The sequence below is a fragment of the Eulemur rufifrons genome, chromosome 19 (assembly GCF_041146395.1).
Source record: "Eulemur rufifrons isolate Redbay chromosome 19, OSU_ERuf_1, whole genome shotgun sequence".
Classification (NCBI taxonomy): Eukaryota; Metazoa; Chordata; class Mammalia; order Primates; family Lemuridae; genus Eulemur; species Eulemur rufifrons.
In genome coordinates, this window is record NC_091001.1 from 79,792,924 (window position 1) to 79,816,706 (window position 23,783).

A 23,783-nucleotide genomic window follows, 5' to 3' on the forward strand; every position below is an offset into this window, starting at 1 on the left:
CTAAAAACAGACCCACACTTATTCAGTCAACCAATCTTTGATCAAGGTGCCAAAGCAATTAATAGAGAAAGGAAAGTAAATTATGCTGGAACAACTGGCTATCTATACGGGTTTGGGGGAAACCCAACCTCAACCAAGACCTTACCCCAACACACAAAAATTAATCTGAGATAGTTCATAGACCTAAAAATAAAAGCTACCACTATAAAGCATCTGAAGAAGACATAGAAGAATATCTTCACAACTGTGGGGTGACAAAGATTCTAGATAGGACCCAGAAAACACTAACAAAAAAGGAAATACTGATAAAACAGACTTCAGTAAATTCAAAACTTCTGCTCATTGAAAGATGCCATCAAGACAATGAACAGGCAAGCCACAGGCTGGGAAAAAAATCTGTAATACATATACCTAACCAAGAACTTGTATCCAACATATATACAAATCCTAAAACTTAACAGCAAAATGACAAACACTTTTTGGCAATTGGCTGTCTTGAACAAACATTTCACAAAGGAAGATATGCAAACGGCCTATAAGCACACAATAAAGTGCTCAATATAAATAGTCACCAGAAAATGCAAATTCAACCACAATGAGATACTCTAGTAGGATGACTAAACCAAATATTGATAATGATATAGAGCGAACAGAACTCTCATAGATTGCTTTGGTGGGAGTGTAAAATCATCTTGGAAATTGTTCTGGAAGTTTCTCATAATGTTAAATATATACCTATCCTATAAGTGAGCAATTCCACTTCTAGGTATTAGCCCAAGAGACAAGAAAACATGTGTCACAAAAAGACTTGTACAAGAATGCTCATGGCAGCTTTATTCATAACAGTTGAAAACTGGAAACAACCCTTTTTACAACAATAATATCTATATAATGGAATACTAGTCTGCAACTAAAAGGAACAAACAACTATAGCACATAATGTGGTTGAACCTCAAAAACATCATGCTGATCAAAAGAAGCCAGATGCACAAGATACATACTGCATGATTCCATTTATCTTAAATTCTAGACCAAAGTTAATCTGATAATGAAAGAAATCAGAACCGTGGTTGCAGGTATGGCAAGGGAGAGATAGCAAAGATTGAATAGGAAAGGGGCACAGGGGATCTTTCTGGGGTGATGGACATCATGAATTACAAGGATGTATTAATTGTCAAGAATTATGGAACCGTACACTTAATATCTGTTTATTTCACTATATGTAAATTATACCACCACTTTAAAAAAAAAAAAAAAAGAGCAAAACCACCAAAAAATAGAATTCTCTCTTCTTACTCTTTGCCCACCCTCTAGAACAGTATTTCCCAAAGTCTGGTCCATGGACCATATATATCAGAATCACCTGGGCCCTATTCCTAACTTACCAAACCGTAATTTGGGAGTGAGGGTGGGAGGATGAAAATCTATATTTTAAACAAGAGCCCCATATAATTCCCATGTTCAGCAAAGCTTGAGAATCACTATTGCTTAATATAAATTAAGCAATCAGTGTTATAATAATTATAAACTGTAACAGTTGTTACTGAAGTGCTAAATTGCTATTTAAATTATGTCACAATACTCTTCTGTTCACCTTCAATTTTCTACCTGCGTGCTTTGAGAAGTTCCAATTCCAAACTTTAGTCTTCAATCATCCAACTCCCCTTAATTTTTCACTAATCCTAACTCAAAATGTACATTGTAGGTATGGAATCCTGTTCACCAGTTCCTTTACTTTTTCTTCCTTAATGTTCTATTTCTTGGTACAGTTTTCCCCACTTCTTCATAGTGTTATTCCTACTTTTCACTGCACAGCCTTGTCTTTCTACCTCCTTTACTGAACCCAAAACTCATCTTTTCCACTAAGTGCTAAGCCACCTAACTCAAGATTCTTTCCAAATTCCCTTCAGCACTTGAAGATCTTGCTCCTAATAGATGTATTTATTTTAGTGAAATTGGACATCTCATCTTAATGACTCACCAACTCCATCCCCTAGCTTAAAGAGTAGAACCTTTGGAGGAGAACTGAAAAGATTACAGCCTCTTCATGGTTTTTTCAAGCTGTTTTAACTTTTCCCTTAAGTTCTAAAGGGCTGGAGAGGTAGGAGGGAAAGAGGAAAAGAGCTAACTGCTCAGGGATGCTCTGGACTAGATTTTAAAGAAGGAGAAAAAAAGACTTCGGGCTTCAGCTGTTCAGACCAGCTCACCAGCCCAACCAAGCAATCGGGGAGTCTAAAAAGTAATTCCAGATGAGGAATAAGAAGCGCGTTTGTCTAAGAATTCCTTGTGTTGTACTGAATGACTAGATAGCATGTGGAAAGCAAGAAGGAAAATCCCAATTGGTATACTGTTTCAAACACACTAAAGTATTTCTGGCTTTCTGGCAACAACATTTTTGTATAGTCTTTGTAAAGCTAGGTTGTAGTGTTTCAGATGGTGGTGGGCAACAGATAAATATTAAAAAATGTCTACACTCTTGAACTAAGTACCAGTAATGGTAGTTACTTCCTGCTCTGAATGCATTATCATTTAGAAATTATGGGCATCACTCATTTAATTTCATGATTTTCAACTTTAAACTATATGCCTTCCAAATCGTATCTATAAATCTGACCACACTCCTGATCCAGGCCCCTATTTCCAACTGATACCTTGGTGTCATTACTTATCTAAAAATCATAATTACTTGTCTGAAATCAAACTCAGTACTCCCTCTCTACCAAACTTGCACATACTATTCTATTGCCAAGCCCAAAACCTTGGACTCATCCTCAATTTCTCTCCATCACTTCCAAACACTAAGTTTGGAGGATTTAAACTCCTAAATATCTCTGAAATCAGTGCTCTTGTTTTCCACCCCACTACAAGTTCCTTAACTCAGAAAATCAATATAATCTCTTTCCTGAACTAGGACAGACCCTTAAATAGCATCCTTGACTATGATCTTCCTACTACAGGCCATAGAGAACTTCCTCCCATTCACTCACCCTGCCATGTGTTACAGAGTCTTTGACTTACAATTTGGTTCAACTAAGGATTTTTCAAATTTATGATGGTACAAAAGTGATACATATTCACTACAAACTGTACTTTAAGTACCCATTTGGTTTTTCATTTTCAATATAGTATTCAATAAATTACATAAGATATTCAACACTTTATTATAAAATAGGCTTTGTGTTTGATGATTTTGCCCAACTGTAGGCAAATGTAAGTGTTCTCAGCAAGTTTAAGTTAGGTTAGGCTAAGTTATGATGTTCGGTAGGTGTATTAAATGCATTTCTGACTTGATATTTTCAACTTACAATGGGTTTATCAGGACATAACCCCATTTTAAGTCAAGAAGCAAGGAACATCCGCATTTGCTCAATAATTACTTGGTGAATAAATGTCTCCTATCTTTTTTTCCTCCAGACTGCTTTCTTTATTACTGCTATGATCAATTTTCTTTTTCCTTTTTTTTTTTTTTTTTTAGACAAGGTCTCACTCTGCCACCCAGGCTGGAGTGCAATGGTGCAATCATAGCTTATTGGAGCTTCTTACTACTGGGCTCAACCAATCCTGTATCTCAGTCTCCCAAATAGCGGGGACTACAGGAGCATGCCACTATGCCTGGCTATTTTTTGTAAAAACAGGGTCTTACTACATTGCGTAGACTGGTCTTGAACTCCTGGCCTCAAGTGATCCTCCTGCCTTGGCCTCTCAAAGTGCTGGGATTACAGACATGAGCCACCATGCCCGGCCTTATGATAAGTTTTCTAAAACACAAAATGGCGTCACTTCCTCACCTATGAAACTAATTAAAAATCCAAACTCCTAGTATGGCATACATACAAAACTCTTCACAATTTGTTTCCTTCTGCCTTGGTCCTAGTGTGATTTCCTAATTTTCTTTGACACCCATTAAGAAAGATCAAACATCACCCTTCTCCTTAAACACTCTATGCCCTTTCATTTCTAATAATCTAGAATAAATAGTAACTCAGTCCAGCTTATTTTATTTTTATGACCACCCTTTTACTATTTAAAGCCATTAGCTAAACCTGTACAGAAATAATGAGTGAAGAAACAATCAGACAACACAGCCAACTCTCAATTAGCTTATTTTCATAGCCTTATTAACATGGTCAGTGTAAACTAAACGGAAAAGTGAAAAAAACGTTTCAACTGCCTGCTGTGCTTCTTCCTTACAGTAAATTAATGTTAAAATTCTTCCGTTACAGATTTATTACCTACCTTTTGATTGACAGGCACAAAGAGAACTATTAATAAAATGCAATTTTCTTCACATTTATTCTTTTCTTCTTTTTCACCTTTAATACCTCCCTTCCCCACTTCTCTTCTACCTTCTTTGCTCCTCTTGCCACCTAAGTTTTCACTGCACCCTCTTTGTCCACCTTCACAAAAACATCAGTAGTCCTCTAACACTCTCATTTGTAAAGCATTTAAAATTTACAAAGCATTTTCACATATACTTACTCATTCGGTCCTTTACAACCTCATTTTGGGGGATTCCAAAATCAAATGCTGCCATTAGTACTTTCTTATATTTTATCTCGATTTTGAGGAAAACTGCAGTTCAGTATAGTTCAGTAATTCATCTAATATACTGCTATTCCCTTTGCCTAGAACTCCGAAACCCTCTTCACCTGCTCATGTCTCAAGACATATCTAAGCCTTCCTCTACTCCCAGAGCAAGAAGAACATTACGATGCTTGTTTTAGTGCTATCCTGACGTTTTCAACAAAACTATTTTATGCCATTTAGAACAATCCAGGTCCCTGGATTCCTACTCTCATAACTTTTCTACTGAACAGTATTTTCCTTGTTAACTAATGTTACCTTTATTAGTAACCACTAACGATTCAGCATTTTACAAAGTCAAGAGGAGGAATGTCTTACGGGTACCTAGAGGTGACTTACCAATCTTGTTGAAGGATAAAACTATATACCAAAATATTCCTAGCTTTCCTTACAAATCAAGAATTTAAGAAATGTCTCTAAATCCTCTCAAAGTATTTAGATACCAACCCTGTGGTAAAATGACATCCAAAGTAGACCACAGCAAGAAGTAAAAGAGCACTTCACAAGCCCTAAATCAAACTATTTCAAGTTTTAAGTGATGCCACCTAATATCTTGGGATGTTCAGGATTAGCAATAAAAAGACTAGAGCCTTAGTCCCAACTCCACCACATCTTAGCTGACTTGGGAAAGTCACTAAACCTTCCTGAGTCAAACTTCTGCTTCCATAAAATTGGATAATGCCACCTACATTTCTGAATTAAGAGAATTAAATGAAAGAATGGCTGTAAATCACTTAGCCTGGAACATAATAAACAGTCATAATATGGTGACTGTTATGTCACCGTAAAAATATGGTGACATAAATGAATAATAAAGGTATTATTTTTATGTAACATCATTTTTGTTTTCAGAACCATACCCAACAATGCTCAATATATTCTTGGATTTCTGGACCAGCAGCAACTACAATAGATGCCTTCAAGGAAGTCATCTACAGACTTCTGGATCCCCTTCCTGGGTCACAACTCAGGCCCTATAAATACAATTTGGAATATCTTCTCCTAAATGCATTATCTTGTTCTGTGCCACATGAAAACTCATCAAAGGATATTCCTGTAGCTTCTCCTTGTTGGCTTGGCTTTTAACTACCTGGAACAGCACATGGAGGCAGCTGCAAATCTGGCAACTTTCACTGCCAGTCTGACTTTTAAATCATTTATAAAAATGTTAAATAAAACTGGTCTTAGTACTGAGCATATGAAGGGTAAGGGGGTTAGACTGCTGTTCTCATGTAAATAGCCAAAGTCAAAAACTAAACAAATAATTAGATAAACCAGCTCCCCTTTGGCCACATGAGTATTTTAGCACTTAGGAAAGTACATGGACTTCTTACAGATTATACTTAATGTTCAGTGAGTTTGTCCTTTAGCTACAGAATATTTTTCAGAAGTTTTCCTATCTGGTAACATATAGGAAAAAAAAAATCAAACTGAGTTTCTCCTATACTCTCACTCAACAATCAACATAGAAAATAAATGTGACCTCAAAATGTATGGGGATTTTTCCCCACCAGAAAGCATGCCATCAGTTCTGCAGTGGATACCAGCAGGATACCGTCTAATTCAAGCCAATTCTGACACCATCAACCTGGAGTCAGATCACATAGGCTGAGAATTCAGTCCCACAAGGCTGAGCCCCACTTCTGATGCCAAACCCAAATTCCAGGTTATTTTACCTGTGCTTCTGACCAACTGGCTATAAATCGAGTTCCCACAACCCTATCCTTGGGTTTAATATGCTAGAGCAGCTCACAGAGCTCAGGGAAACACTTTTAAAACACATAAAGGTGTTTAAAAGGTAACTTAAAAGTACATTTTAAAGTACTTACAAGTGTTTAAACACACTTTTACCAGTTGATTACAAAGGATATTTTAAAGGATATGAATAAAACAGCCAGATAAAGAGATACGTAGGGTGAGGCCTGGAAGGGTCCAGGGCACAGGAGCTTCTGTCCCCATGGAACGTGCTACCCTCCCAGCATGTGGATGTGTTCTGGTTCACCTTCCTGGAAGCCTCCACATATTTGGCTATCCTCAAGCTTCCCGAACCTCCTCCCTTTCAGGTTTTTATAGAAGTTTTGCTACGTAGACATGACTGATTAAACCACTGGTCATCAACTTAACCTTTAGCCTATCTCTTCCTCTAAGGTTGGGGATGGGACTGCAAGTTCTAACCCTGCCCCCCAGCACAAGGCTGGTTCCCCTGCAGACCAACCCCCCACCCCCCAATCTAGTGGTTATCCAGGGACTTTCCAAAATTTGCCTTATTAACATATGCTCAGGTGTGTTTGAAAGGGCTTGCTGTAAATAACAAGACTATCACGCATCTTCATCTCTGTGAAGCTGTTCTTGAGCAGCTTTTGTCCCAAGGACAAAAGGCTGAACACTTTAACAAAAGATATCCTTATTGCTCTAGTCACTTAGGAAATAACAAGGCTTACAGATATGTGAGCCAGGAACCATGAACCAAAACCAAAATATATACAGTACATCATAATATTACATCCTGAAACAAAGGCATGCCAATCTGTGGGACTCAGGACTTACACTAGGACTAAACTACTACAAAATCCTAGTTTTCCTTAACACTCTTTTCTATCCAACCTCCAATTCTTATCCCAATTCCCCTCCTTCCAACTACCTACCATATATACAGGCCTAAAGTTCATACCATTTCCATTTCATCATTCTATTTCCCACTGTTCCATTTTCCACATATTATTTAAATGAACATCTACCTTTTTAAATCGCTTGAAATACAGTATATCAATAGTTGATTATCACCTCTAACTCAAGAATCCTGCTCAAAATAGGAAGATTGGACATTGTTCCTCTTTATGGTAGTCTTCAAATAAAATAAGGAAGTCATAATTTTAAGACAATCCCAGAGCAGATAAGTCCATTTCAAATATAATTTTTAAAAAATTATCTTCATCACTGCTTCTTATTAGCTTTGATAGAAGATTACTATATGATAACTCATCAAAGTAAACATAAATTTAATTTTGGTGTTAAACAGCACATAAGAACCTGTGAAAACATATTATTGCTATATTGTGTTTCATAATACAGTATGGTCACTCTAAAATCATTCGTTAGAATTTTTCACCTATGTGTAAAGTTAAGGCAGGCAACTAATTTTCAGTTTACTCAGATGCAAATATCCCCAACACTAACTTGAGTCAATCCCAACCAATTACCCTTTCAAGATTATTTCTGCTCTAACCAGATTCAAAAACCCTTCTCCCCACCCCTCCAAAAATAGGATAGTTGGCTACCTCAGATGAAGAATTACATTAAGTTAGACAAGGCAAATAATTCATATTTTCCCTCTTTCATTCTCTAACAACTATATTGAAACTAAGAAAGTTTCTGCATGGTCTACATCTACTCCATCCATGTACCTGTTAACTAAAATAAAATCTTAAGCCCATCCCCCCCTCCTGGCCAAGAGATATCCTAAAACTAAGTTGCCTGCCGGGAGGAGGGAGGTCAGACAAGCCACATTATGCCCCCCTTCCTTCTTGGAGATATCCTTTGTAACACATTAACAAGCCTAAGGGTATGCAAGACAAGCCTGTAGGTCCTCAATTTACACAACAAATATGTGTCCAGCGGCTTGTCTCTAATTAACAGACCTCCTTATCTTAAAACATTCCAAGCCTTTACACAAAGCTTCATGTCTTTAACCAATTACAGGCCAAAGAATCTTTACACCCACCTAATAACCTGTAAGCCCCCCCCCCCTTTGAGATGGCCCACCTTTTCAGGCCAAACCAATGTATGCCTTCCATGTATTGATTTATGACTTTACCCGTAACCCCTGTCTTCCTGAAATATATAAAACCAAACTGTAGCCCAACCACAGCAAGTCCACTTGCTCAAGGCTTCTTGGACATGGCTCTGGGTCATAGTCCTCAAATTTGGCTCACAATAAATCTCTTTAAAATTATTTTACACAGTTTGGCTTCTTTTCCGTCTACATAACCCATGAATTTTCAATGTAAGTAGCAGCCCATACACAATGCCATAATTATTTTTAATAAAGAAAACTTTAACTTAATGAAAAAATGAGCAATGGTTGGTTATATTTTAATATGACATGGTATTTCTAATGCCTTCTAAAACTAACGAAATAATTTATTTACATAATTAGATTATGTAATAAACCTGAAGAAAGGATCTGCATCCCTAGGTTCTAAAAATTCCTAAAAGCATGTCATGAATCCAATAAATTGTGATAATTTCTTATGATAATAATCAAAAGAAGATTAGGAGTTAGTCACTTTTTAAACACTAAAATTCTGTATATCAGTGAAAGAAAAATATAACCCTGGAAATCTGTGATGGCTAGATGTAACTCTGTTAGCCCTGCTAGCACCACTTTGGACTAAAGACTTAACCAATGTATTTATCATCTGAAGTACCAATGACAGCATGGCTGCCTAAGATCTAAAACAATATCAAGACTACTACCGGCATAATGAACAGACTTTTGAGCTACAACTTGTTTCTGATTTTAATCCTTAACCTGTAAAATGGACTTATTTCAACAAAACTATAAAAACAAGGGCAATTAAAAGATACTATGTGAATACATTTGAAAACTAATTTAATGTTAAAAAAAGGCTCATAAAAAAAGCTCTTGCCTGACAGATAAGAAGTTCCATGTTGTAACAGGAGGGAAAGATGTTATGAGAAGGAAAGACCACAAAGATGCTTGAGAATCAAAGTTAAGAGGACTATAAACAGAAGAAAAGCTACTATAAAAGCAATAGAAGAACCAGAGAAGGCAGAACCATAGAAATATCACCAAGAGATATCCACCATTCTTTAGGTAAGACATCATTAACAAGGGCTCTGAGATAGCTAATGAATCAAACTGTCACCATCAAAAATCTTTTTTTTTTTTTTTGAGACAGAGTCTCACTTTGTTGCCCAGGCTAGAGTGAGTGCCGTGGCGTCAGCCTAGCTCACAGCAACCTCAAACTCCTGGGCTCAAGCGATCCTCCTGCCTCAGCCTCCCGAGTAGCTGGGACTACAGGCATGTGCCACTATGCCCGGCTAATTTTTCTCTATATATATTTTTAGTTGTCCATATAATTTCTTTCTATTTTTAGTAGAGACGGGGTCTCGCTCTTGCTCAGGCTGGTCTCGAACTCCTGACCTTGAGCGATCCACCCGCCTCGGCCTCCCAGAGTGCTAGGATTACAGGCGTGAGCCACCGCGCCCGGCCACCATCAAAAATCTTTGCTAAAGCACATGGTCATGACACTAGTTGGACCTGGGTTACAACAAATTAAAACGAACCATATGTTATAAAATTGGAGTTACACAAATTTTATCACTACAACCTAATGGCTTAATGAATGAAGTCATCAAAACATTCACTTAATAGAAAACAAGATTCAATGAGTTACCACGGTTCCACTGGCAGAAAAGAATTGTAATCAATAAGACACATTACAAATTCCTGACTTCCTCACCTAAGCTAACCCAGTAGGCCTACAGAACTCACTGTATTTTCACTAGAATACTTGCAAACCAATTGTTAACATTTTGGTTCTAGAATAAAACTGCAACAAGGATCTCCCAACGACATTCAGAAAAATGAAACATTCACTCTAATTTGATATGTAAACCTAATTAAAGGTCCAAGGTACGCAGAAGGAGAATACAAAACATGAGAGCATCATTTGTACTGTGTTCTTTAAGGCAGACTATTATTTGATTGTGCATTTATCTAGGAATTTTTTATAGCCTGAAAGTGACTGTGTTAACAGCATGGAAACAAATAGGCATACAACTGCCTACTTATACCTAATGAACCATAAAGAATAATGTCTAATATTTGTTGTGCCCTTACTATGTCCTAGGCATTTAATCCTCACCACTATGTTATGAGGTAGATACTTTTAATAAATTCACTTTACAAATGAGTAAACCCAGGTACACAATAGTTAAATCACTTGCCTGAGACCATGTTAAGTGGCTGAGATACAAATCCTGTCTTTCTCTACTATAATTATTATAGAAATTATGTTTTCATTATTACCATGTAATTCTACCACTGCTCTTTTTAAAGGTACTAAATCCATTTTAACATAACAAAACTCCCACAATAACTGAAAATAATAATCTTCATATAATTTATTTTGAAAATATAAGAGCCTCTTGAATTCTGAAAATCTTTAAAGCAATTAATTTTTAGCATAAAAATTATAGAATCCTAGCCTACTCTAAGACATTCATCTCATATTTTAATATAGATGACAGTTTGTCTCTTTCGAATGACAGGGAACTATCAGCCCTTCCACTAGCAATGCAGCAGATTGTTTTAAACTTTTAAATAAAAGCTCACTCAGCTTCACATCATTTCATGTATGAAGTAGTCATCTCAAACTTCTCCATTCTTAGAAAGGAACAGTATCACATAATCCAAAAACCATTTATAGTTGGCATTAGAATGTTTTAGAAATAAACAATGTGAATGTGATAAAGCAGAAAAAACTCTAGACTGGAGTCCAGAGACCTGCCCACCAATCCTGGCTCCATCACCAACTAGCAATGTAGTCCCTTTAACTCCTCTAGGCCTTGGTTTCCTGATCTACAAAATAATCATCTCCACAGTCTACTCTTCCAGCTCTAAAAGAAATGTGACTCATACACATACATCTTTTTTCCAAGCTTCCCATTCTCATTCTTAGTTAATACCATTACTTCACAGTCAGTAAGTGTTATTTTTCCTTAGTTCTACAAAAGGAAAAAACAACCCAATTTAAACAAAGGTGAGAGGGGAAAGCTTTCCAGACCACCTGCTTGCCATAGAACATTAGCAAGGTGAATAAAGTAGAAGCCATTATAATGTTAAAAGGTGTTAGGTTTCAATATTTTAGGCTACTGTTTTGCATGCCAGTACATTCTCCCTAAGGACAAATAATAGTAAAATTCAAGGACAATGGGGAAAAAAAATATATAATTATCCATTAGCTGTTCAAACTAAGAAGGTACCAACTGAAAATATTAACCTTTTTGCAGAAACGTTTTCTATGATAAAGTGCAAAATACAACCTACGAATTTTTCTAAGGTATGTCTAAGTACTCCCTTAATCAAACAACTTTCATTTCGTAAATTTTAAGTACTTTGCAAACGTAAAAAATCAGTAACATATATATGATTACGAAAATATTAAAAAGATTAAAGACCTAGCTGTGCAATTCTTAGCTTACTCTATTCAGTGAAATGAAGAACCTCCACAGCGGTTCTGTGGACTCTGGATTGCCACTGCGTTTTTCTATGTTCCTAAATGCAAGATTATTAAAATTAAACATCTGACACTAAGATTACGAACTGTTAGAAAACTCAACCTGATTTTAGTATTCCTTTCTAGAACTGCTAGCTTACCATCTCCTTCCCAACGCAAATTTAAAGTTAAAATATTTTAAACCTTCTCTAAAATTTGTAGGTCAATTTTGCATGATCTTGTAAAGAAACAAGGAAGCACGTGAATTACTAATCTCCTGGAATAAAAATCAGTGGTAAATAATAGTACAGTCCAGTCTAAATGTTAAATTCAGAAGAAGTAAGCCACCACTATAGGTGGAGAGGTTGCTACAACAATTTTAAGGTGCAGTTACGAGAATTCTCTGCAAAAGTAAGTGATAAAATACCATCAAGCATATGCATACATTTTTAAGTAAACGACAACTAACAAAATCCAGCAGCCAGGCACCTTTTTGTTGGAATGCCAAAAGAAAATGTCAAAACCTCCTGTGACCCCAATCTCCCAAGCCTTTCAAAGTTCAGAACCAAACCAAGATGTACTTACACTGCTTTTTAGCTTCCTTCTTTAAATACAACTCCCTCTCCACAAAGTCACTCTGCTTCAGCTTCAGACTCCAGCACCAAAGAGTATCTGGAGCCCAAGCAGTTGCAAAGGGGTCTTCCTGCGCCCGCCTCCGCATCCCTTACCATCTCAAGTTAAACCTCCCGAGGTGCTCCTTTCACTTCCCCCATTCATTGCCTGCCGGTTCCCTCTCTCATCCATCCCCCAGTGGCCCTTTACTCTTCGACCTTGAGGACCCCCAGATGAGGCCCTTGGAACCCCAAGTGACTTGGCCGGTGCCCCCTTCCCTGCAGCCTACTAACTGGTTCAGTCTCCGGCGGCCTCTCCCCTACTCACCATGACCTGGATCACGAATGCCCTCCTACTATCCCGGGACGACCCTCTTCCCCTTAGGTACCTCACGTTCCTCCAGCCAGAAAAGCAATCCCACAGAAAAGCATCGAGAGCCTACTAGGAGCAAGCTCCCACTACGTGCAGCGCGGTCTGCACCGGGCTCGGGGCCCGGGCTCGCCGTTTTCTTCCCGGCCGGCCCATCCCGGCCCGAGGGCCGGCGCTGCCTCAGCCGGGGTGCGGGGGCGACGGCCGGGGGCGGACTGCGCCCAGCGCCGGCACCGGGACACGGAGAGGTGGCCGCTAACGGCGGCGCGGGGGACAGGGAGCAGGCGGCGAGCCGGGCGCGACTGCGGGGACACTCACCGGTCCAGGCGCGCAGGGCGGCCTCATGCAGGGCACCTGCGGCCAGGCAGGACGGGCCCGGACGGCGCAGTCACCGACAGGGCTAGTCCGCCCGCCCTCTGGTGTGTCCCGTCCCCTCCGACTGCTCAGCGAGCGCAGCCGCTCTTCCTCCGGACGGAGCCTGGGGACCCCAGCTCCGCCGGATGCCCCCGCTAAGCCCCCACCCCCTTCCCCGGCCACCTCCCCCTCTTCACACTCTTCCCCTCCCCCCTCCCCCCAACCCCCACCGGAATGGAAAATACCTCCCCGGGCGGGGGACTGGGAACGGGCGGGGGTACGCCTCTCTGAAGAGCAGCCTACCGTGACCAATAGCAGGCGGGGCTTTGGAGGGGCGGGATTCCTAGCGACCAATCCGGAGGCGTGTAGGTGAAGGCCGAAGGAGGGAGGTAGCGAGCGAGAGGAGGGCTGCCCGGGAGTCAGGGAGGTCGGGCCGCTTGGGTGCGCGCTGTGCGCGGCTGCCATTTTGGAGTCGGGCAGCTGCGACGGCGGCCGGGTCCGGCCTGGGGAAAGGGAGGAGCCAGTCAGGTGGGAGAGAGGTGGTCACGTGGGTCTGAAGGGCGGGGTAAAGCGGGCTGCGGCCCGAGGGGAGGGGGCGGCGGCGGCGAGTCACGGTGGCTAGGGGAATCACGTGGTCGGAGAAGGGCCAGCGGTGGGTTTGGGGTAGGAAGGTCAGCCTGAGGTGGGAGAAGGGAGAAAGCTTTGTCCCTGGTTTCAACTCTTTTAGGGAGAAGGGGAGGAAAATGCTGAATGGAGGGCGTGAGCGCCGGGTAGGAAAATGTGAATGAGTTTCCCTGGCGCCCTTCAGCATAGAGCCACCCAGTTACCAAGTTCCAAGATCCACGGGAACCCGAGAACCTCGTTTAATTCAAATATTTCCGTCTCCACTCCCAGATGCGACAAAAATGGCTCACAATTCTGAAGGAGGGTGTTCTGTCTCCCACGTTTGGCCTGCGCTTTATATGGAAGGGCCCCCGCCTACAAATGACTGAAAGGGTAGAAGAAGAGAAGCACAGTTCAAGGACGGTGACGCCTGCAGGGCTGTTTCCATCTGGCCTTTTAGAAACCTTGTCATTCATAAATTTACTGGTCACTTCCTAAGTGTTGAACATCCCCATGATCGTGTTCTAGCGCCTCCAAACTTAAATAAAATAAACCAAAAACCTTGCCTGTGAGACCCTGTCTAGCTTTGATCCTTTATTTCAATTCATGCCTCATATACAGGCTAAATTATTCTCCCTGCTTGTCTGCTAATGCTTCTCTTAAGGCTACCAGTGACATCCATTTGACCAAGTTCAAGGGTCACTTTTTACTTGATCTGTTGTGGACATGAAGCTTTTCTCCTCTCCAACGCACCCCTTGCCCCATTTTCCCTGTCACTGTAAACCCTCAGATGGTTTTCTCTTAATCTTTCTAGTTAATCTTTCTAAATCTGTTCTCTGTTGACTCTATTAGAGTCCTAGGATCTGATCATCAGTCCTCTTATTCAGGGGCACACAATCCTTCTGCTGCACACTAGGTAATCTAACCATTCTGACGGCCCAACAGCTGAATGTACATTTGATGAGGTCTAGCTCTGCATATACAAGTGCCTTTTGGACATCTGCACTTGTATGCCAACCTGAAGTGTCCAGGTAGGAACTGATACACCCGTCAAGGTCCATAAAACCTGCTCCTTCTCCTCTGTTCCTTACCTTCCTTGACAATACCGCCATCCATGCATTTGCCCAAGCCAGGAACTTAGAAGTAATTTGCCATGCCACTTCCTCACTGCTCTGACATCTCCCTACCTCTTCTAACTAGATGTGTTGATTATATTTACTAAATGCCCTCACTTCTCCATTTCTACTGCCACTGCCTCGCCTGCATCATTTATACATTAGGCAATATTTACTGAGCACTTTACTCTGTGCCAGGCATTGTTTGAGATGCTCAGGACATAGTGGTGAACAAAACTGGCAAGCTTCGTGCGTGAGGTGAGACAAATGGCATATGAATGAGTAAATCAGTAAATACACAAGATAATTCAGGAGGTGATAAGTGTTATGAAGGCAATAAAATAGGGAAACTTATAAGAACCTCCTGAAGTTGTTGCTCGGCTCTTCACTGCAGTCCCCTGCCTCTTCCTTCTCATTCTTTCCTCTCATTCTCCAAGAGGAGATTGCCCTGATCTTTTCCCGTGGAGTACAGGACTTCCTCCTCTATCTTTATATTTTTATATTACAGCTGCCTGAATACAAATCCCCCAACTAGATGATAAGCTATTTGAGGTCAGGGATCATATCTTATACATCTTTGTACCACCACAGTCCCTTGGCTTACAGTAGGTGCTCACAAAATGAGTGTTAAATCAATTGGTGAGTCCACTGATACCTGAAACAGGCTACCACAAAAGCATCTCCAGTGCAAATCAGAATGGGAAGGTGAGTGAACACACCTATTTGAGTGTAGTGGCAGTGGTGCCTCTAGGCTAGGGACAGTATTATGAATGAGATCACTTTTTTTTTTTTTTTTGGTCCCTTTCAGGCCTGGGATTCCATAATGCTCTGCCCCATGCGTGGCAATAGTTGCTTCATAAATACGACTTGACAGTGCCAAGTACATGTGGGCAATTTAAAAGTACTCTTTGTTTCTGACGATGAGCTTCAAACCCAGAGAACTCTGGGTGAATTGCCAGGATAGGCCCTGCAGGAGAAGATTGCAGTTGCTACTTCACTTTGTATTTCCAGGCCCTTGGGTATTGCACCCCAACAAGGAGTGAGATGTTGCCAGTTCCGTCATAGTCATTGTAATTAAATCCAAGTTCTGGCAAAGGGCAGTACGTAATTATGAAGTGTTATTATGGTTTTTATCATTATTAGGCACCAAGCTGCCCAGCCCAGGAAACCACAGTAGTAAAACAGTGAGAAGCCAAGCTCCTCTCCCAGCTGGCACGAATCAATACCAGGTGTATTGGCACATCGTCTTGCACCTCCACACTCATCAAAATGAGACCTCTGTCCCCTCTCTTTGGCAAAAGAAAATTGTAAATGGATGGAAAGAGGAAATATAAAGAAAGCCCTTTGCCACCACCTCTGAATCAAATTTTTTTTTCATCTCCTGAGAACATTCTCTTCTCATCTACCTATTTATTGCATAAATCTCTTTCAACTTTATCCTTGGCCAGCTAGCTTCCTAAATATCATTCCACAATGTCTTCTGAGGATATATAGCATTGTATTAGTTAGGGTGAGAATACAAAGCACAAGGAAGAGTGCTTTTACTTTCAAGAAACTTTTAGACTAAATAATTCAGAAAGCATAGTCAGGTTTGACAAGAAACCTGCCATTTATTAAGCACTTAGTCAATGCCACACTTGGCATTTTCACATATGCTCTCTGACTTAATCCATACCATCCTGCAAGATAGGTTTCATTATCCCCATTTTCTTCAAGGTCACAAAGACTTAGTAAATGACAGAGCTGAGATTCCAACATAAATATATAAATTCGGTAATTGTATACTTATAGTGGATTTCTCCCTCCTTGTAGCTGAATATAGGTATCAGATTTCACCTCTTTCTGTCAAATTAAAAATGGTTTCTTGTACAAAGTAGATTTTAAGCTGAGCACTGAAAGGACAATTCAGAAGAGATGCTGAGGGAATTGTGCCAAATGAGGAGGCCAAACTGGCCATAAGCCTAAAATCAATCAATAGGGAAAGATTTCTTGTTCAGCAATGAGTCATATTATATTCTTCAAGTACCTTTATTGTCTCAGCTACTCCAAATGGGGAAGTCAGCCCATGTGGTACTGGGTTGGGAGGCATGGGCTGAGGAAGGGTGTGCTGAGGGTGGAGATGGGTGGTTTGAGGGGGGAATAAGTCTTTGAATGGAGAACTCCCCAAATGGCCAATAAACTGGTACATCTATCTACCAGTGGCTTCTGAAACAACTAAAACCGTGGTAGCTTTTTCTGCTGCCAATCACTTGTTTTTAACTGATGTGTGTAGAACAAGTCCCCATTTTCTTCTGTTTTCTAAAACAATTGATTAACAATTTTTTAACTGTTTGGTACTTACTATGCTATACAAGGCAGTTCGCTTCTACTATTTCTAGTGGAATTTTTTAAAGGGATTTAAGTTTCAATAAAATATACTCATTATTATTATTTTTTTATGTTATTGAGCGCACATCATCTGCAAAAAATATACTCATTTTAAATGTACCAGTTTGCTCTGTTTTGATACATATATACTCTGTAACCACTATCATAATCAAGAAATAGAACAGTTCTATCACCCCCAAAAAGTTTCCTTGTGCCCCTTTGCAGTAGAAATTTTAATACAACTTGCATTTTGATGACTCTAAAATCTAGATCCCCGGCTTCAACCTTACGTTCAAGATCTAGACCCATGTTTTTAGCTACCTGCTTGACATATCTACCTGGATATTACAAACAGGTATCTCAGACCAAACATGACTAATGGGAAATGCTTTATCTTAATGCAAGAAAACGCCCATCACCCACCTACCATTTCCTTCTCAAACCAGTTTTTCTGTACTCGCTAATTTGGTTGAGGTAATCATCTACCAAATTTTCTAAAATAATCTTTTCTTCTCCCTCTCTTCCACCTCCCAAGGTCAATAAGTGATTCTGACTCACACATACATTTTTTAATGGCTCCTTTCCATTTTCACTATTCTCATTTAGACGCTTATCTCGCTTGCATGATTGCAAAAAACTCCTAACTTGTTTCTTCATGCTCCAGTTCATCCAGCAATCTGCCACACTAATTTTCTTTTGAAAGCCCAGGTCTGACTGTTTCAGTGTCATGCTTTCCTGGACTGCCCAGCTGCATATGAAATGGCACTGAAAATCTTTCACAGGATTGCCCCAACCTCCCCCTCTGGACTTCTCTGCTCGTCACCGCATGAAGTATGATATTCATTCCCATCTTTCTGTGACTTTCATCAAATCTTTGCCTGCAATGTGCCTCTTCTTGCACCTGAAAACTCTTCATCTTTCACAGCCCCATTTAAATAATTTTTCCTCGGTGAAGCCTTCCCAGAACCTCTCCAATAAAAACAGTCATTCTCTCTGTTACACCTAACCTCCAATGGCATGTCGCACATATATTTATCACACTAAATAAACAGGGTGGTGAAACATAACAGGAGAGCTGAGTCAGAAGATCTGAGTTTAAATTAAAAATCTCATTTATCATTCACTGTGTCATCCAAGGCAAGTCACATAACCTCTCTGAACCTCAGTTATTTCACTTATAAAATTGAAATTAAAAACAACTATAATAATGCCCTATCTCATAGGACTCTGGTGATCAAATGAAGTAATTATAAATGTGAACATGATTTGTACTCTGTAGATATTAGATATTCTGATTACAAATCTGTATCTCCTGATAGACTTTAGGGCCCTGAGTAAAAAAACCAATGTCTTGCCGGGAGCAGTGGCTCACACCTGTAATCCTAGCACTCTGGGAGGCCCAGGCGGGAGGATTGTTTGAGCTCAGGAGTTCGAGACCAGCCTGAGCAAGAGTGAGACCCCCCTCTCTACTAAAAAATAGAAAGAAATTAACTGGCCAACTAAAAATATACAGAAAAAATTAGCCAGGCATGGTGGCATATGCCTATAGTCCCAGCTACCCAGGAGGCTGAGGCAGAAGGATTGCTTGAGCCCAAGAGTTTGAGGTTGCTGTGAGCTAGGCTGATGCCACAGCACTCTAGCCCGGGCAACAGAGTGAGATGCTCTCTCAAAAGAAAAAAAAACAAAAACCAATGCCTGGCCATCTTTATATGCCTTCTACTTAACATAGTGGCTGGGCCTGCCTGTTCCGTAGATTGGTTTATGACATAAGTTTCCATTTTTTTGTAGAGTCATATTATCCCAATTATTCCCTCAATTAACTCTCTTAGCCTACTTTCTACAATGTTTCTTCAAAAGCCAATCATGACATCATCATTTCTTTTTATAATTGTTTATTACCTTTATAATTAAATAGTCACATAAAAAAGTCTCTGAAGAAATGAAATAAATATTCTATCCATGTTTAATTTTAAAGGCCTTTATTTGCTCAACAAAACTTTTTAGAGCTATTATGCACCCAGCCCTGTTGTAGGCACTGGGCATACAGAAACGAACAAGAGACTTCATAAAACTTACTTTGATGGTAGGAGACAATAAGCACAAACCAACAATTAAAGATTTTAATCTATATAGTCAATATAGCTATATAGCTACAAATAGAATAGAACAATAATATAACTGGAGTGGTCATGGGACCCACACTGAGGTCGTGGGTTTGAGCATTGATGATTAGAAGGGGGCAACCATACAAAAATAAGGGAAGAGCATTTCAGGCAAAGGGAAGCAAACACAGACCCTGAGACAGGAGCAGGCAAAGCAGATGTGCATGGAAGGGAGGTCTGTATGGTGTGGCAGAAGCGAGGAGTGGCGGTAGGAGTTGAAATCAAAGAAGCGGATCGAGGGGATAGATCATACAAGGCTTTGAAGTTCAGGGTAGACTTTCAATTTTATTCTAATTGTAATAGGAAGCCATTGAAGCAGGGATGCTATATGATTAATTTCACCCCAGCTACATATGGAGAATGCATTCCCCGGGCGGTGAGAGAGGATCGGAAGGCAGATGGCTCAGACTACAGATGTTAGTGGTCTGGATTAGGGTGGTAGCGCTGAAGATGGTGATGAGGAGTGGGTTTTAAGGTATATTTTGCAGGTAGAATGGAAAGATCTTACTGACTGATTTTTAATGGGATGAAAGAGGGAAAGACATTAAATACAACTCCTAGCATTTGGACCTAAGCAGTGAGGTGGATGAAAGTTCAGTTTATTGAGTGCCAATTCTGTGCTGGGGACGAGCTAGGCTCTGAGAATACAAAACTCAATGGCTAAGACTCCTTGTCCTCAAAAAAGTCACAGTCTAGTGGGAAAGACTGCCTCATGCCCCGGTAATTCCTGTGGAATGTTTTAAGCACAAAGAAAGCTAAGCACTGGTTACAACAAGAGCATCAAAAAGGAACCCCTAGTCCAGAGAAGGTGCTCAGCAAACGAAAATGGGAATCAGTATGGGCTTCTGCTGTAGCCCCTAACTTGAACCCTACCCACAGTATGCCTTTGGTTGAGGGTGTGTTCAGGTTTTTTGTGGTTGTTTTAATAATAGCTAAACTTTTATGAAATTACCATATGACCAGAATGACTCCTCTCAAGTTTTTTTCTTTTTAGTATTTATTTACATTTAACCAGCTGATATACTTGCATGTTTCACAAATCAAAATGAAATACAGTAGTTCCCCCTGATCCATGGAATCAGTTACCTGTGGTCAACCAAGGTCTGAAAATATTCAATGGAAAATTCCAGAAATAATTCATAAGTTTTAAATTGTGAGCCGTTTCGAGTAGCATGATGAAATCTCCTGCCATCCTGCTCCTTCCCACCCGGGACATGAATCATCCCCTTGTCCAGCACAGCCTACTCACCCATTTGTCACTGAGTAGCCCTGTGGGTTATTAGATTGATCGCCACCGTATCACAGTGCTTGTGTTCAAGGAACCCTTAATAATGGCCCCAAAGGAGAAAAGTAGTGATGCTGGCAATTTGGATATGCCAGAGAGAAGCCAGAAAGTGGTATCTTTAAGTGAAAAGGTGAGAGTTCTAAAGGAAAGGAAAAAAAAAAAATCATGTATTGAGGTTGCTAAGATCTATAGTATAGTAAGATATTTTGAGAGAGAGGCCACATTCACATAACTTTTATTACAGCATATTGTCATAATTGTTCTATTTTATTGTTAGTCTTCATTGCTCATCTCTTACTGTGCCTAATTTATAAATTAAACCTTGTCATAGGTGTGTATGTACAGAAGAAAACATAGTCTATATAGGGTTCAGTATCGCCTGCAGTTTTGGACATCCACTGGGGGTCTTGGAACACATGCTTCAAGGATGGGGGGACTGCTTTAAAAAGTTGGAGTAAAAAGTCTCTCTCCAACCCCACCCCTTCCACCCAGGTCTCCTCCCAAACTCACCCTCATAAGTAGAGAGAGCTATTTATATTGGTTTCTCTATGTATCTTTCCAGTGTTTTTTCATGCAAGTACAAGAAATTCTTATATTTCTCTCTTCCCCGTTCTTACATAGAAGTGAAATACTGTATCCCCTGATCTGCATCTTGCTTTTTCTTCTAACAACATACCTTGGAGATCTTTTATATCAATACTAAGAGAGCTTCCTCATTCTTTCAACAGCTGCATAGCATTACCCTGCAGGCTATGCCATAGTTTATTTAACCATTCCTCTACTGATGGGCACTTGGGTTGTTTCCAATCTTTGCTGTTCATTACAAACAATGCTGTAATGAATAACCTGGCATATATGTATGCAAGTATATCCTTACAATAAATTCCCAGAAGTCTCCAAAACGTTAATAAACTTCAATAAAATCTTCTAATGGAATGTTCAAAAACGGTGTGAGTCCAAATTGGAGCTCCACTTTTCCAAGGATTAGCAGGATTAACTTTCATATTCCATTAAGAGTAACTCGTTTTGTGGGCTGTAAATTATATCTTTGTATTTCCTCCAATAAGGAAATTTTAAAAAATATTTAATCTACCTCTCCTACAACCAATAATAGTTGGCATGATGCTTAAAAAAAAAGAAGAAAAAAAAATCCAGAGAGTAAAATTCAGTTTGATTATGCCCCAGCTAATGAATTGCAAGCCCTAAAAAATACTTGCATTTTCTTAATTCAACATATGTAATCATCTCTGGAATGAAGTCTCAAATAGGGATGATAGGTTTGGAGTTTAGAACTTGTAAGGTATTCCCTGCCCCCAAAAGCTTGCTTTAGTGCTACCCTAGACCCAGGGCCAAATACTCTTTAGCCATTTTTCATTAGCATCCCTTCTCATTTCTCTTAGTAATTCTTCATTTTCCCATAGTTGCTTTTGGAAATTTAGGGCTTGGTAAGGTGTGTAGACTTTTGTAAATGTGCTTTATAACCTGGCCATGTAGAGTAAGTATTCTATCTGTTAATGTATGCTCCTGGCCAATAGACAAAATGGACAATGGACTCGCCCTGGCTAAGTGAGATCTCAATGTTAAAACAGACAAAGGTAGCCATGGCTGGGTGAAGAAGTGGTCACATATTCTGTGTTCTCAGAAAGATGTTGTAAAAATAACACAGGGCTTCCCTTTCTACAGTCAAGGCAAACGAGTTCCTGTTGTTGGTGCCAAGATAAATTGCTGGCGGAGCCCCTTCTGCCTTTTTTTTTTTTTTGAGACAAGGTCTCATCCTGTTGCCCAGACTAGAGTGCAATGGTGTGATCATGGCTCAAGCAATCCTCCCTCAGCCTCTGGAGTAGCTGGGACTACAGGCAGTGCACCACCATTACCACCTAATTTTTAAATTTTTTGTAGAGACAAGGTCTCACTCAAGCTATCCTCCAGCCTCAGCCTCTCAAAGTGCTGGGACTACAAGTTTGAGCCAAGGTGCCCGACCCCTTCTCCCTTTTTGAAAGAAACATAGGCCAAGACTTCTGATTTGGGGCTTAGAAACCAACTTCAGGGCTCACCTGAAGCAACCAATCAGAGTTCACCTGTCCTAGCCAATCAAGGCTCAACTGATCGCCAATCAGGGTTCATCTGTATCAACCAATCACAACTAAGCAACTTTCAAGCCTTCATTTGCATAAATGGACCTGATTGGGACCCTGGGCAGGAATTTTTGCCATAACTCTCCTTCCAACCCTCTCTTCTCTGGAAGGCTAAATTCAATGTAAGTTGTTTCCTGGAAAAAAAATCTTCCTCCAAATTCCTTTTCAGAGAACTTTTGTTCACACATCTTTACACTAGTTCCCCTGTACCCCCAAAAGACCTTTTCTTATTTATTAGATTCTAGATATATGAGACCAGGATGGAAGAATCGTAGAACACTTAATTTACATGAGATCTTTGGGAGAATATATACAGATGCAGAAATCTGTACTCGTGATATGGCAGTGACAGATGCCATTTTAAAAAATACGTACATCTTAAGAAGCTAGCCCAGCCACATTACTATCATTTTTAGAAAATGTTACATACTACGTAGAACTTCTCTTTAGTTCCATTTCATGTGAATGGAAGTTTTTGATTTTGGTTTTTTTCTTGTTTAATTATAGCATAAGAGAAGTGTTGAAAATAGAACATGTGGTTAACAAGATACAGCAAATAACCATCCAGAAAGCTTATCTTAGCTCCAGTGCTCTTCAAGAATCACAGAATCTACAAATTGTACAACTGTCCAATCTCTCTGAAGAGTATCTAGTCCCACCTCTACTTGAAACTATCTTCCTTTTTTTCTTCTTAATCCCCTAAATGTTTTCCAGGATATCTTCCATCTTTAAAATGTCTCACTTAAAGATTCCACAGTCTCTCTTTTGGCCATTACTTATTTTTTTCTTTAGCTGGTGAGACTTGGACTCTAACTTAAGATATATTAAGAATTCTTTCTTATGTGAAAAATAATATTTGATGAAATTGTTTGTGCACCTAGTTCCAGTATCTGTAGAAAACATCGGTTCTACTGACCACACTCTCATTTCTTCTGGGGACTATAGTCCTCCCT

At 39.9% G+C, this 23,783-nt stretch overlaps 1 protein-coding gene across 2 annotated transcripts in view; it reads right to left on the reverse strand.

The window, feature by feature from the left end:
* The window catches only part of SOCS5 (suppressor of cytokine signaling 5), a 52,670-nt gene extending 39,029 nt beyond the window's left edge, over positions 1-13,641 (reverse strand). Inside the window, exon 1 of one of the 2 annotated variants that reach the window (XM_069494218.1) lies at positions 13,467-13,641. The gene's annotated coding sequence lies outside the window, so the exon portion shown is untranslated. Of the gene's footprint in view, positions 1-13,127; positions 13,315-13,466 lie in introns of those variants that run through there. The other variant, XM_069494217.1, reaches the window with a different exon arrangement.
* Between the last annotated feature and the right edge of the window lie 10,142 nt (positions 13,642-23,783).